The 16,035-nt window shown below is 35.3% G+C and overlaps 2 pseudogenes; both read left to right on the top strand.

The window, feature by feature from the left end:
* Window positions 1-252: 252 nt before the first annotated feature.
* On the top strand, window positions 253-1,183 carry LOC115956751 (annotated as a pseudogene).
* A 144-nt stretch (window positions 1,184-1,327) lies between these two features.
* Window positions 1,328-2,803, top strand: LOC115956013 (annotated as a pseudogene).
* Window positions 2,804-16,035: the final 13,232 nt, after the last annotated feature.

Below are 16,035 nucleotides of genomic sequence, written 5' to 3'. Positions count from 1 at the left end.
AACATACAGCTTGTTTGTTCGACTTCAAGTTTTCTTCTTTGACTTGATCCATTTTCATAATCAATGTTTGCGCCAATCACCCAACGGTTCCAACGCGTCACAGACTCACAGTATCATGCATCCATTAATGACTGTTTAGTTGGTGGAGTAGCTTATAGTTACAGATATGGGCTATGGCAAGTGGGTGAAGCTTACTATATAAGGAGGGTCTTCATTCATGCAAAAGATGTACAGCAAAGTTAACTATATTAAAAAGAGCTAGCAACGGGTGTCTGTTCGAAATGGCTCTCTTTGAGTCTTCTTGTCCTATGCATTGTCCTCCATTTGAGTGCACTGAGTACTCTTGGAGATGACAAGCTTGACAAAACTAGATTCCATGATGATGATGATTGTCGATTTGGAGGCCGACGGAGATGTGGTGGAGGAATTGGTGGGGGAGGTGGTTTTGGTGGAGGTAGAGGTGGTGGCATTGGAGGTGGAGGAGGTCATGGTGGAGGCTTTGGAGTTGGGGGTGGTGTTGGTGGTGGTGCTGGAGGGGGTGTAGGAGGTGGTGCTGGTGGAGGAGGAAGTGGTGTTCGAGGTGGGTCAGGTCAAGGAGGAGGTTTTGGAGCTGGGGGAGGTGTAGGTGGTGGAGCTGGAGGAGGCATTGGAGGCAGTGGTGGGGGAGGAGCAGGAGGAGGTGGAGGTGGTGGACTTGGTGGTGGTTCAGAGCATGGTGGAGGCTTTGGAGTTGGAGGTGGCGTAGGTGGTGGTATTGGTGGGGGTGCAGGAGGAGGAGGTGGTGGTGGAGGTGGAGGTGGAGGTATTGGTGGAGGATCAGGCCATGAGGGTGGGTTTGGTGTAGGTGTTGGTGTAGGAGGTGGAGCTGGTGGGGGTGTTGGAGGTGGAGGAGGAGCTGGAGGGGGTGGTGGTGGAGGCATAGGTGGAGGGTCAGGTCAGGTCATGGTGGTGGGTTTGGTGTAGGTGGGGTTGTTGGAGGTGGTGGTGGTGGAGGCATAGGTGGTGGTGGTGGACGTTAGAACTTAAAAGAGGGTCAACTTATTTGTGAAGCTTCTATCCTTGCATTAAAATCGTTTTATTATTAATAGTAGCTTAAACTATGAAATATCTTTCAGTGGGAAAGCCTACATATCTTGTACTGCAGATTATGCATGTTAGGGCTTGTTTAGTAAGAGATTTCTAATAATGTTATTTAAGTATTGTGGAAATACATGTAGATGAAAAAGTGTTATGAAAATATGTGTTGTGGTGTTTAAATAATGAAAACTGTTGTTTAAACATATGTACCAAAAGGACCCTTAATTTCTCATTTTCTTTAATGATATACTCCTAGTTAATTGGTTGGTTGTAAGTTGTAACTACACAGTAAAACCTTCATCTGTGAAATGAGAAATGTCATAATATTATAAATTTCCCCCTTTTTTTTCTTTACAAATACCAATATTCAGTGTCTAATTGGTCTCGTTAGTCTTCAATTACAAGTCTTACAAATACAACACAGTAAGGAAATTTATGCAGCATGTAAATATTCATGTAAGATATATCCCACAATAAAAGAAAAAACAATCTTAGTCCCTAAATTCTTCTGGTGCTCTATCTGCTGTCCAAAAATGAAATTGGATCTTTTGTATTTCACATTAAGTCCATCATCATCTTTCTCATAAATTTGAAAGAAGCCCATTGTAACTTTACGTTAATGATTACCATCAGGATTTCCAAGACTGATATTGTTATACGTCAAAATTTATTTCTAGTGACACCTTTATTTTATAATTGCAAAATTTATTCAAAAGATGATTTTTCCTTCAAATGATGTAAAAACTATGATAGTTGGAAAGCATATGGTATGGCAAATTCAACTATTAATCTCCATTAATCTCATCCGGTATGGCAAATTCAAGCCCTCTCAAAGAGCTATTATCTCAGATTTCATTGCCTCCCTTTCTACTTCCAAACCCACAAAAGCCCAACCCTCTGTTGCAACCTGGTGGAAAACCACTAATAAATACTACCAACTCAGCAACTCAAAGAAGCCCTCCACTCTCAAATCAGCAAATAGAACAGTTAGCATCAAAAGATGCCCAAGCAAATGCCATCAACGTAGTTCTGACATCAGATGACGTGGTAGTTGAAGGTTTTTGTATGAGCAAGTGTGGAAGCCATGGATCTCTAACAGGTGCATCTGTTCAAGGCAAAAGCAACAAATTTGCTTACATTTGGGTTGGCAATTCGGAGACTCAATGCCCAGTGGCCATTCCACCAGCCCATCTATGGACCCCAGAGCCCACCCTTGGTTGCCCCCAACAATAATGTGGGTCTGGATGGTATGGTCATCAACCTGGCTAGCCTCTTAGCTGGTACAACTACAAACCCATTTGGAAATGGCTACTTCCAAGGACCAAAGGATGCACCATTAGAGGCTGCATCTGCTTGTCCTGGTGTGTATGGCAAGGACAAAATAATGTCATTTCCAATCTCATTTGAAAAGATTCACAACAACGATCAACTAATATCTGGGGCCACCATTAAAATAATCATATATGTTCAACAAAGTAATACTAGTACCACAACTTTTGTCATAACTTTTTTCACAATTTGCTTATGTGGTAAGTTATGAATGGTAGAGTTGTATACTCACATAAACCCACCACTTTTACTCCACCACTTACAATTTACCACATGAGTAAGTTATGACAAAAGTTATGATCCATGTTGAATATATATAGCCATTGAGAGTGTTAGATTGACTAGAGTTCTTGTACGAGCAAGTTGTGACAAAAGTTACGATCCATGTTGAATATAATCATTGAGTGTTAGATTGACCAGTGTTCTTGTGTTTCTCAAAATTGAATCTTATTTTCCATAATAGGATAGATATTTCAGGCAGGAATTGAAAGCTTCATGCACCATTGAGAAGTACTTGTACATAATTCATTCTTTCAACATGCACGTCTGGTATTTATCAATTGTTAATAACGTTAGGAGTAGTCGGTGAAATATTGCATCCTCCGCAAGAAGGGAAATAACTAAAATAGACTTGAAGGGCATGTTTTGGATTACATTTTTCATTTGGATAAATTATATAAACTTTCCTATAAAGTACTTATAAATTTTTTTTTTTTAGAGAAGAAAAGTACTTATAAAATATAAACTAACATGAAAACCTTCTATAAAAAAAAAAAAAAAAAAAAAAAAAAACCCTAACTTGAAAAGAATATGAATAATGTCACATTTATAACATAATATATATAAATGTGTTAAAGTATTTTTTATTTATTTCTCAAAAAAAGTTTTTTTTTTTTTTTTTTTTGTATTTTAAAATTTATACATCGGTTTTGAAAGGTGCATGCAGTAATTAAAATTATTTTTAGATTCACTTTTTCGGCTTTACATAACATTCCAGGTTGTCATAAAGATCAGCCATGCAACGACAAATAATGATGGGTATTTGGTTTGAATGCCCAACTATAAAACCCCATTTTATATTGATCGTTATCTATAAGATCGTGACCTAATTGGCGAGGAAAGGTCTCAGTGATAATCAAACATGAGAATTAATCTCTCCAGTCACCACAACCTAGATTTGTAATCAAGTCAAGCCTATTTTTCATGTTTTCTTGATTTCTATTCTAGATTGTTGTATGCCCCTCTAATGCAATCTTACACCTACATGAGGAGGTGTACATCTACTTTCCCTCATTTATTTTCATAGGAGAGTGTCTATTACACACATAAATTAACTTGCACATATAATACACACACTCCTAAAAAAACAAGAAAACTTGTGACTTTGAGTAACAATTTCGACTTGGGGAGCGTGTGTACTGCGTGCACTAAATAGTATGCAACAAACATTTCCTATTTCTATAAATGATTTGATTGCATTCAATCTAGAACCCTAATCGCTTTAGTCGGATTAGGATAGGGATGATTTTGCTCGCCTAAGAGCATCTCCAATAAGCTCTCTAAAGCCTAATTTGGAGAGTAAACACACCAAAAAAGCCCTCCAACAACCTCTCTATCTCTAAATTTTTTTTTTTTAGATTTGCTACAGTAGCTCTCCAGGCCTGGAGAGCTACTATAGCTTATGCAAAGAATATTTCCCCTTAAAATAATACTGGTTGAATTAAAAAAAAATATTTTTTTCTCTTTCCTTCCTTTCTCTTTCTTCTTCACTCCGTCTCTCTCTTGCTTCTCTTTAGAAAAAAACTCTCTCTTTGCTTCTCATCAGAAAACAACGGTGAAGCACAAAATCGACGATCTCCACTTCTCTATCGGTGATCTACGTGTGTATGAGAGAGAATTTGTTTGTGTGAGAGAGAGAAAGAAAGAGAGAGCTTCTTGAATGCTCTAGAGTAGATGAAGAGAAGAAAAGAAAAAAGAAAAAAGAAAAGTGAAGAGAGCTCTAGTGGAGTAGACGAAGAGATGAAAAGAAAAAAAAAGTAAAGTGAAGAGAGCTCAGACGAAGTGCCAGAGAACAAAAGAAAAAAGAAAAGTGAAGATAGAGATAAGGGAAAGGTGTGGAGGAGAAAAAAAGAGGAAAAAAGAAAAGAAAAGAAACATGTGGATGAAAAAAAAAAGATATGGGAAAAATAAAATAAAGAATAAGAAATTAAAATTAAGAAATGTCACTACAATATTTTCATAATAAATCTTAAGTAGTGGGTTGTTACTATTTAATACTGATTGAAAAAAAAATATTTAAGTGATGTGTTCAAATTAAAATAAGTAATAACTTACCACATATGATTTATTGTGAAAATATTGTAAAATATTAAAAACGTAGCACTTCTCACTAAAATTTCTCATTAAAATTAGATGAATGAAAGAAGATTGAAAAAGAAATATTAAAGAAAGAATAAATAAGTAATATTTAAATGGGATAGAGAAAATGATAGAGAATCTGTTGGAAAGTGTATATGAAAAAGTAGGTAGGCAAAATATAAAATGAACTGTTCACACTCCAAATAGTACCAAAATTTGAAGAGCCTGCTGGAGATGCTCTAAGAGCATCACCAGCAGAGTCGGCATCTCCAAATTTTAGAGAGAAAAGCCACTGTTCACCTTAAAAAATCCCTCCAACAGACTCGGCATCTCCAATTTTTTTTTTTTTTTTTTATAGATTTTCTATAGTAGGTCTCCAGGTATTGAGAGCACTGTAGCAATCACTGTAACATGTCTAAAGAATATTTTATCTTAAAAATATACCCGACTGAATAAAAAAAAAAATTCTTTCTGTTTCCTCCTCTCTTCTTTATTCATCTGTCTCTCTCTCAAACGGTAACACAATCAAAACACAAACACAATCTAAAATCAGAATAGAAACAACAAATCAAGAACAGGGAAAAATACAAATTTAATTAGAACAACAAATCAAAAATCAAAACAAAAACAACAGATCAAGAGCATGAAAGCCTATCAAGCTCCATTGTAACAACAAAGTGAATCAGAACAAGAAAAGAAGGAAGAAAAAAAAAAAAAAAAAAAGATAGACGAAGGCCATGTCGGCTGTGTGTGTGTGAAGTGAGCTGAAAAGGAAAGAAAATAGAAGTCAAAAGATCATGCTAGAGAGTGTTCTAGAGTCAAGTAGAAATAAAAAAAATAAAAAATAAATAAAAGAGAGAGAGAGAGAGAGAGAGAGAGAGAGAGAGTTAGAGAATGAAAGAGAGAGTCCGGAGTGTTCTTGAATGTGAGGGAGAAAAAGAAAATAAAAGAAGGGGTGGGGTGGGGGGGATAGAGATAGGCTGGACAAGTGTGTGGAGGATAAAAACAAGAAAAAAGAAAAAGAAAAAATGAAATGAAAACTAATGGATGAGAATGAATTGAAAGAAAGGAAAAATAATATAAAAAATAAAAAATTTTAATTGAGATATGCTACCATAATATTTTCACAATAAATTTTAAGTAATAGATTGTTATTAGTTAATATTGGTGAGTAAAAAAAATAATTTTAGCAGTGGGTTCAAATTAAAACTAGTAACAACTTTCCACATAAGATTTTGATGTGATTCTTGTGAAAGTATTGCGAAAAATATTGTAAATATAACACTTTTTGTTGAAAAATATAATTGTTGGGAATGAATATAGGAAGAATAAATGATGATAAAAAAATAATAATGAATGAATGAAGAAATAATATTTAAATGAGATAGAGAATGGAATAGAAAATTTGTTGAAAAATGTATTTGAAAAAGTAAGTAGGCAAAAGGTAAAATGCACGGTTCACTCTCCAAACAGATAAAATTTGGAGAGGTTGCTGGTGATGCTCTAAGATCTTTCCCCAAAATCCTATTTCTCTCTATAAAATCCTCTCTAGGTCCTAGCCACCATTAAAAAAAAAAATCATTACTTTTTTTAATTGTTCGGGCAATAAGAAAACTCTCTAAGATATTTAGGTTGGATTTCTTAAAGTATTAGAAACCTTTATTATTTTCTAGAGTTACGTTATGGTTCTTGAGGTCAAGTGTTCCCTTAGTTCGAGTCGATTATAAGAGTTAGGTTAAAAGTTATGAAGTACTCTGCTCTAAGAGTGGTTGAAATATAGTCATGTTTGGCGGGCCTAACGCGATAGCAGTTTTTGGCTATTTTTCATGGCTCTCGAACTTTCTAGACTTGGATGCAAACGCATCCTGTGCTGTATGCCTGGTCATCCAAAGAGTTTGGAAATTACCTTGCGAATTTCAATTAGAAGCATAATTTTAGGTCACGTTTAACACTCGCATATGTAACATATATAGCAACCAGATACCATAATAATGGCCAAAGTGGCCAAGTTTCAAAGAACCCCCTCACACGTCACATATCACCCAGGTACCAAAATCTCGGCCAAATTGCTAAGTTTTGAAGAATGCTCTCACACAAGTCGCATAGGATTGGGAGAACCACGTACCAAAAATGGCCGGACAATCGAGTCTTTTAAGGTTTTTTTTTTTTTTTTTTTTTTTTTTTTTTTGAGGGGTGTCTTTTAAGGTTGTTAACCAACAATGTCATATTTAGCTCCTAGATTGAATATTTTACAAACAGAGATGTTACTTAATGTTAAATTAATGATTGTTTCAAAAATTTAAGTTATTGAAATATGATAAATTTAATCATTTAATTACTTAATTATTTCTAACACATAATTTAATTAAAAGAGAAATTTTTTTTAAAAAAAATCATGAACTTCTTTATTGAATGAAAATGAAATTTGTGTCATTGTTCAAGATCAAATTAACCAAAATAAAAATAACATGGATTTTAATTTGTCACCATCTAAAAATGAAAAATTACTTTGTTTTCTCAATTACAATATAGAAAAAATAAAAACTACATAACAATGACCCTTAATGTAGAGGTTGCTGTAAATTTTCACCTATAATCTAATAATTAAAAACTCATGAATTGTAACAGGTAAAATTGGTACTCCAATCACGTACAAGGCTACTTGCTTCCTCTTGCTAACAAGAATTAATGATAGAGAACTTAATAACGAATTGCAGGGTCAGAATCGACTTTAGCCAAGTCCTACATTACATACAAGTATACAACTTGTTGAGTCTTCTTCTTTGACTTCCATTTTCATATTCATTGTTCCCGCCAATCTCCCAACGGTTCCAACGCGTCACATTACATGCATCCATTAATGACTGTATAGTGGGTTAGCGTAGAATTATTGGGTATGACTAGTCACTAGTGGGTGCATGAAGCCTAGCTATATAAGGAGAGCTTTCATGCAAAAGATGTATACAGAGAAAAGTTAACTATAAAAGCGCAATATCAAAGATCTAGCAATGGTTGTTTCTTCGAAATGGCTTTCTTTTAGTCTTCTTGTCCCATGCATTGTCCTCCATTTGAGTGCAATGAGTACTCTTGGAGATGACAAACTTGACAAAACTAGATTCCATGATGATGACGATTGTCAATTTGGAGGCTGCCGAAGATGTGGTGGCAGGTGGGGTGGTTGTGGAGGTGAAGGTGGTTTAGATGAAAGTAGAGATGGTGGCATTGGAGGTGGGGGTGGTGTTGGTGGTGGTGGTGGTGTTGGAGGTGGTGGAGGTGGCTTTGGTGGTGGTGGAGGAGGTGGTGTAGGAGGTGGATCAAGTCAAGTTGGAGGTTTTGGAGCTAGGGCAAGTGTAGGTGGTGGAGCTGAGGAGCCATTGGTGGTGGAGTTGGAGCAGGAGGAGGAGGAGGTGGAGATGGTGGACTTGGTGGTGGTTCAAGGCATGGTAAAGGCTTTGGAACTGGAGGCGGTCTTGGTGGGTGTGAGAGATCGGGAAAATTGGGCCTCTAAAAAAAGAGAGATTTTTGGAGTGCTTTTTAGGGCATCTCTCTTTTTGGATAAGTGGTGTGGAATCGCCACTTATTTTTTATACAAAAAATAAGAAAAACTAAATAAACTTTACACAGCTGAATCATTTCATCTTATTGATTGTATACAAAATTACATAATTGAAAATTTAAAAATTACATGGCTTTGGGTCCTAATTACAAACTACCAAATAATTAAATGCCTTTTTGTCCTAGTTACATTTTACCCAAAATAAAAGAAAAGACAAGGCTTAGATCTACTTATCCAAAGACCTAAATTCGGAAGCTAGGTTATAGAATGGGAAGATGTTAGGCATCCATTTCGCCCAGACAGAGTCTGGTTTTCTAGACTCTTATGACCTATGTACCCTTTTTATGCATGCTATGAATGATAAGTTGAACATGTGAAGTAAATTAACTTACACAAATTTATTTATGAATGTATTCTCTTTTTTATTAAAAAATTCAGATCTGTTGTTGTAAGTAAAAAAAAATTGATTTCAGTTTGTAAAAAACAATGAGATTTGTTTTTATTGTGTAAAAAAAGTGGTTTTTGGGGAGAAAATTCAAATCTTTTTTTTTTATATATTTAATTAAAACAAAATCTTTTGGTTTGTTAAAAAATTCAATTTTTTTTAAGAACTTTTAGAAAAAAATGGTTTTTGATTTGTAAAAGGTCAGATCTGTTTTGTGATGAAAAAAAAAAATGATTTTTTGATGACAGGAAAATTAGATCTGTTTTTATATGTTCAAAAATATGGAATTTTTTATTTTATTTTTTTATGGTGAGGATTTCATTCATAACATAAACTTATGCTACACAAATTAAAATAAAACAAACAACCATAAACACTATCATGCATAATCTTTTTCTTTGTTTCAAAATTTGCATATGTTTTAAAAAATCAGATTTGTAGCTAAGAAAAATACAAATCAGTTTTTGATTAAGAAAGATTCAGATCTGTTTCTAAGGAAGATGCAGATCCATTTATTTTGAAGAAAATTCAAATCTACATCTAAGAAAGATGTAGATCCGTTTTTTGATTAAGAAAAATTTTGATCTACATCTAAGAAAGATGCAGATTTATTTTTTGATTTTAAGAAAAAGAATTGGTTATATACAGATAATTAAAATTAAGAAAGAAATCATAACAACTATATAAAAAATCAAGATCATGTTTTAAACCAAACAACAATTAACAATTCATGTTATGGATAACAAAAAGAATGCATCATCATAAACAAGAAGCATAAAGAAAAAGAATAAGGTGATTGAAAACAACCCCTTGCATGGAGTACTTCTTGTTCTTGAGAGGATGTTTTAGGGTTCAAAGAAATTTATTCAATTATATTTGAAACCTAAAAACCCTAATTTTAGTAGCAAATATCAGAGAGAGGATCAGCAAAGATGAGCAATTTGAGAGACTAAAAATGTATGCTGCTCAAAGTGTAAAAAAGGTCCCTTGAATTATGAGATCCAGTCTCTATTTATAGAGGTGGGAAACTCTAAAAAATAGGCACAGACGATTAGAATGCGAATCTGGATGCATCCTTCCGTGAAAAAGTCGAAAATGGTGTACCTTATTGTCACTTGAAAGGAGTTGGGCCAAAGCCCAAAAGGGGACAATTCGGCCCTTTCAAAGTGCCGTTCAGCACTCCAAAAGTGCCGAATGGTGCTCTTGGATGCCGAACGTTCTTCCGTGTTCAGGTGTGTTTTGGACTCTCTTTTTAGGTTTTTTTGATCTGGTCCTTGTACCTAGACGTGTTTTCATCCTTAGCCTATGATTTTTATCTCTTTTCTGGATAATTCAAGCTTTTTCAAGAATAATTATCTTGTAGATAAATACCCTAAAATAAATCTTGATAAAATTCAGATTATCCACAATTTTATTATTATCCAATAATCCCTTTTATTCCTATACATGCAATCCTATTTTAAACACTAATTATCAACCAATCACAAAATTATTTTAATTAATTTTAATTGTTTAACCAATCAGAATTAATTTAAATTAATCTTGCGTGGTCAACTCTACCTTAACACAATGCATGTTGACCGTGCAAACTTGATTATGCAATATTTTTCGATCCAATGGTCCGATTTGGAAACTGAACATACCATAGCGATCATTAGAATCTAAAGATCATTTTTATGATATGCAATGAACAAATTAAGGTATGTAATGCTAGAACAAATTGATGCATGTAATGCAAGAACAAATTGATGCATGTAATGCAATCATGATTTTCGGGGTACATAAATGATCATTCAAGTCATCTTCCTTGATTAAATCATGGGTGCAAAATCGAGTGTCTACAGAATGCCCCTCATTGACAGAGCTTGGAAAGCGAATGTCAATGTAAAACAAAGACACTGATTTTAGCAACCATGATTTAATTGAGGGTGAATTTTCAAAGATTACCTAGCCCTTGAACCTGAAATCTTGGAACATAGAACTAGTGCCTTATCTTTTGACAAAAAAAAACTTGACTTAGTTGGTAGTTGAAAACTCTAGAAATGATTCTTGATGAGTGGGGTGACCAAAAGGCTTTTTGATCTTGATCTTGAATAAGGAATTGTCTGTGACCAAAAGGCTTCTCAACCTCGATCTTGTCGAAAGATAACCAAAGGGCTTCTAAACCTTGAAATTGGAGCTAAAACGTCGATCAAAGGGCTTCTCAACCTCGATTTGATGAAAGCCAACCAAATGGCTTCTCCCTCTTGGATCTTGAAGAAAGGCGATCAAAGGGCTTCTTCAACCTTGAAACTAGAACTGTCTGTGACCAAAGGGCTTCTCTACCTCAATCTTGACAAAAGGTAACCAAAGGGCTTCTCAAAGTTGGAACTTGAAGAAAGGTGATCAAAGGGCTTCTTAACCTTGAAACTGGAACTGACTGCGACCAAAGGGTTCTTTACCTCAATTTGGAGTTGTTGAAATGTTCATCAAAGGACTTCTCTACTTCAATCTAGAGTTGTTGAAATGTTGATCAAAGGACTTCTCTACTTCGATCTGGACTTGTTGAAATGTCGATCAAAGGTCTTTTCTTCTTCGATCTGGAGTTGTTGAAATGTTGATCAAAGGTCTTCTCTACTTCGATCTGGAGTTGTTGAAATGTCAATCAAAGGTCTTCTCTTGATCAAAGGACTTCTCTACTTTGATCTGGAGTTGTTGAAATGTCAACCAAAGGTCTTCTCTATTTCGATTTGGAGTTGTTGAAATGTCAATCAGAGGTCTTCTCTTCTTCGATCTGGAGTTGTTGAAATGTTGATCAAATGACTTCTCTACTTCAATTTGGAGTTGTTGAAATGTTGATCAAAGCTCTTCTCTTCTTTGATCTGGAGTTGTTGAAATGTTGATCAAAAGACTTCTCTACTTCGATTTGGAGTTATTGCCTACAAAAAGTCAAAATTTGGGATTAGACTTTAATGATGAATGCCTTGTGGTCCCATTGCTTTTGGGATGTGTGATTTTTATTTGTTCCTTCTTGATTTGAACTTTATCAAGAAAAGTTTAATTGACAAAAAATTCTATTTTTGAGAAACATTTGATTTTTGAAACTTGGAAGTTTTGAAATTGACATTTAAAATTTTGGAACTTTGAAACTTTGAGATTTTGACTTGAAATTTGGAACTTGAAATCTGAAATTTTGAGATTTAGGATTTTGAAAATTAAGACTTGAAATTTTGATCATGAAATCTGAGGTTTGAATTTTTCTGAAATCTTGAAAACTGATGGTTTGAACTTCAAAATTGGGCATTGAGAATGTGGAATTGAAAATTTGGGAATGAAAAATTTTGAATAGAAAATTTGGGGTTTGAAAGAAACTTGAAAACTTTGAATTTGAATTTTTATTTTTAATCCATTCCAAATGAAATTTCATCTCTTTTCTTTTTTCTTTTTCTTTTTTGGGTTGACTCAGCTCTTGGCAGAATTTAAGTGTGGGGGCCAAAATTTTAGCCCCCCACTTATTTGTTTCTCCATTTTTTCCTTTTTTGCTTCATCTTCATCAACTTCTCTTCCTCCATTAACACTATTCATCTTCTTCTTCCTCTTGATTTTTCTTTTTTATCTCACCATTTCTTCTCACAAAAAAACACTTTTCTAAACTTCTTAACCTTTCCTCCTCCATCTCCATCAATATTTCTTTAGATCCTTGTGTTTTTTTAGCATTTTCACCACACACCCATTTTTGGTGAAACCCATTTTTCTTTGCATCAAGATCGCTTCTCCCTCCAAGGGATCCTCTTTTCTTACTTTTCATGGAAAGAAATATGATCCCACATTTGATTGGCATGATAAGGATGGGCTTTTTCAAGACCCCATGACCCATGCTTCATATTGTCATGTAGACATCAATGTGAGTTTTTCTTTGGTTTCTTTGCTTAAAAAAATGTTGTTTCATGTTTCATTGAAAGTTTCATGGTGAGATATTGTCATTTGGTTGTTGCAATTTGGGGGCATTGTGTGAGTAGTTGGTTTTGGAGCATTCTTGGAGTGTTTTTTTTATCATGGTGCAATTTGGACAATGTTTGTAGCTCATGGAATTTTGACAATGTGGGTAAATTGTGATGTTGTTGGATGAATTTTGGTTTAAATTTTGGCATTGTGAAAAATTTGTGTTGTGGGCTTGCATGAATGTGTTCACGATGCATATGGGAAAAGTTTGTTGGCATGTGTAAACTTTGTTTTATGGACATGGCAAAAATTTATGGGTAGATTTGTGGGTATGGAAAATTTTTGGACATGGGAAAAATTTTATTGGCATGAAATTTTGACTATGGAAAAATTTTGTTGGGTATGTGATGTTGGTTCTTGGAAAATTTGTGTGGTTATGATTTTGGCTATGTGAGAATTTATTTGTGCATGAGCATGAACTTGTGGGAAATTTTTATGGCTATCTTAGACATGTAGGATTTTTATTTTATTTTTTGTGCATGGTTATGGAAAGATTTGGCAGTTGTGTGTGAATATGTGAAAAATTTTGATTATGGTGAAATTTTAGTGGGGCATTGATTTTTTTGTTGTGGTGGGGCATTGATTTTTGAGAATTTTTTAGTCATGTGGGTTTTGATTGTGGAATTTTTTTTGACATGTGAGTTCGGTCATAGGAAATTTTTTGGATATGTGATTTGGTCACGGAATTTTTATTTTATGTCATGTGAGTTTTGGTTGTGGGAACCTTTTTGGACATTTAGTTTTGGTCATGGAAAATGATGAGCTAAACTTTTGTGTTGCAGAGCCTCAAGAGTCGAGGCAGTCTCCAAATGTTGAAAAATGCGTGGGCAACACTGTCTCCTAGCATCAAAAACATCATCAATGAAGCAAGCTTTGGCACTTTCTTCGAAACTCTGTTAAATCAGGAGACACATGAATACAAAGATCTTCAATCACTTTTTGCCTTGGCAGAGTGCTTCTGGGACACTACCTGCACCTTCCATTTTCTAGGCATTGGGGAGGTATTGTTGACACCTTATGACTTCTCTGTTATCATCGGTCTAAGGTTAGGTGGTGAAAGAATTCTTGTCAATGATTCCTTTACTTCAGCTAAACTCAAGAAACTTCTAGGTGTAGTGCCTTCTAAAATAAAGAGTAACAATATCCCTTTGTCTTGGCTATGTGAGAATATTCCTCATTGTGAGACTGTGGCAAAGGGTGCTCGTATGATCATGCTTCTTTTCATTGAGACTTTTTTGTATCTGGATTTAGGCAATACTATGAATCTGCGCTACTTGGGGAGGTTGAGAAAAATTGAACAAATCCAGAATTATGACTGGGGCGGCATGGCCTATGCTACTCTGATGCATTTCATGACCCAACTCTCCAAGTGGAGCCTTTCAAGCTTGGGTGGGGCTCCATTTGTATAGCAGTTGAGGTTTGATATTTATTTTGGCTATGTGTAGGTTTTGGAAAATTATTTTGGCTATGTATGGGTTTTGGAAAATTATTTTGGCTATGTGGTAATGGTGTTGTAAAATTTTTTTAGGTCTGGATGTATGAGTACTTTGCAGTTGGTCCTGAAATTTGGGAAGAAGTTGCTGGATTTTTTTCCTACATTTCTCCATTGGTTGCCTAAACATCGTTTGTCTACACCTTCCAAGTGTTCTTTGGAAATTTGGCGCTTGATGATTGATAATTTGAATGCTGATGATGTGAGTTCTTCCTCCTCTTTCTTTTGGAGTCTTTGGCACTTGGCTATAGTTCAGTCTCTTCTCATTCTGAATTCTTTTGTGACTTTTCAGATAGATTTAAATCCTTGGGCTAGATGTGAAAGGTATGCAGAGTGTGAGCGGGCTCTAGAATTGAATGGCCGCCAAGTGTTGTTTGAGTATGGGCATGGAAGTTATTGGTATCTTGGTGATCAGGTGTTGCCTCAAGTTGAACATGAGTATCCTCCTACCACAATTCCAACTCCTCCTTGTCACACTGTTCGGTTGGCTGACTTTCTGGCAGATGAAGTGATTGCTCGGGTCCATAACGGCTATATTGTTGTAGGAGTAGAAGGGAATTATTCTGAATTCATCCAATTTCATCTGCAAGGTTGTTTGGTTGGCAAAACAGTACTTTTCTTCCCTTCTAAAGTCAAATATTTGATCTTGCAAATTCTTTTTCATATTTCTGCTTGGTAACAATACTTGGATGTTGTATTTTCAGCCTTCATCTTCTGAAGGAGAGGAAGGGGAAGAGGGAGAGGAAGAGATTCTCTTTCCTCACCATGCTGGTGGCTTTTCTAGTTCCTTCATGAAGACTTATCCCATTTTTCCGGCGTGGTAGTATGATGCGATGAATCCTGATGGAATGTATAGTTCCATGCCTTTGACTAGGCCAGAGCACACACCGGATGTTCCTTGGCCCGATTCGGTATGTTCTTGAATTTTTCAGTTTTTTGTCCTTATTTCTTCTTGGCTTGATGAATGGCTCTTAACCTGGTAGAGTTGTGTTTCAGATTGATGTTGTTCTTGTGGAAAAAAGCATGCGGATGATTGGAGGCTTGCAATCATTGGCTCGCACTCAGTCTTCCCAATATGTGCTCAATGATGCGAGCTGGATATGCCATGTTGCTTTCTGAGTGTCTTTGGCTTGAACTGTGCTTGATAGTGGAATTAACACCGGATTTTGCTGACTCTTCAGGCACATCGAATGGAAACTGCTGACACTACCAGAAGAACTTTAAAGGAAAGGATCAGGAGCCTCGAACTTGAAAATCATCAGTACGATCCTCGCTTTTTCACAAGTCAAGAAGGAAATACTAAAGGTGGCTCCTCTAGAGGTGGATCAAGGAGATCCTCACGCAGGCGGACTCGGAGTCCTAATGATGTATGGCTTGTATATTTCATTTTTCCTGAAAAAGAAAAGGAAGTGTTTCTTAGACAATCTTGTATTATTTCCCATGTTTAGCTCTTTGTCCTTGGAGTCACCTTGGATCATGTAGAAACTTTAACTAAGACAAGTTTAGAATTCACCTGATGATGTCTTGTAATGCTAATTTAGACTTATCTAGCTTGGCTTTGCTGGAATCTGCATTTACTTGAATGAGGTGGAGCTAAATACCCCTAGTTAAAATGAATGCATGATTTTTGGAAATCTTGGTTATGATGATTTTTTTTTTTTTTTGAACAAATGATGATGATTTTTTTGGAAAAATAAATAAAAAATAATGGTGGTCTTTTTTTTTTTTTTTTTTGTGAAAATGAATGAGGTATGGGCGAATGTCCCCAGTTTGGAACTTAAATCCATGAGTCTTAAA

This window comes from Quercus lobata, chromosome 8, assembly GCF_001633185.2.
Source record: "Quercus lobata isolate SW786 chromosome 8, ValleyOak3.0 Primary Assembly, whole genome shotgun sequence".
NCBI classification, from domain to species: Eukaryota; Viridiplantae; Streptophyta; class Magnoliopsida; order Fagales; family Fagaceae; genus Quercus; species Quercus lobata.
The sequence above is the reverse complement of the archived record's forward strand: the minus strand, read 5'-3'. Positions and strand labels throughout refer to the sequence as shown.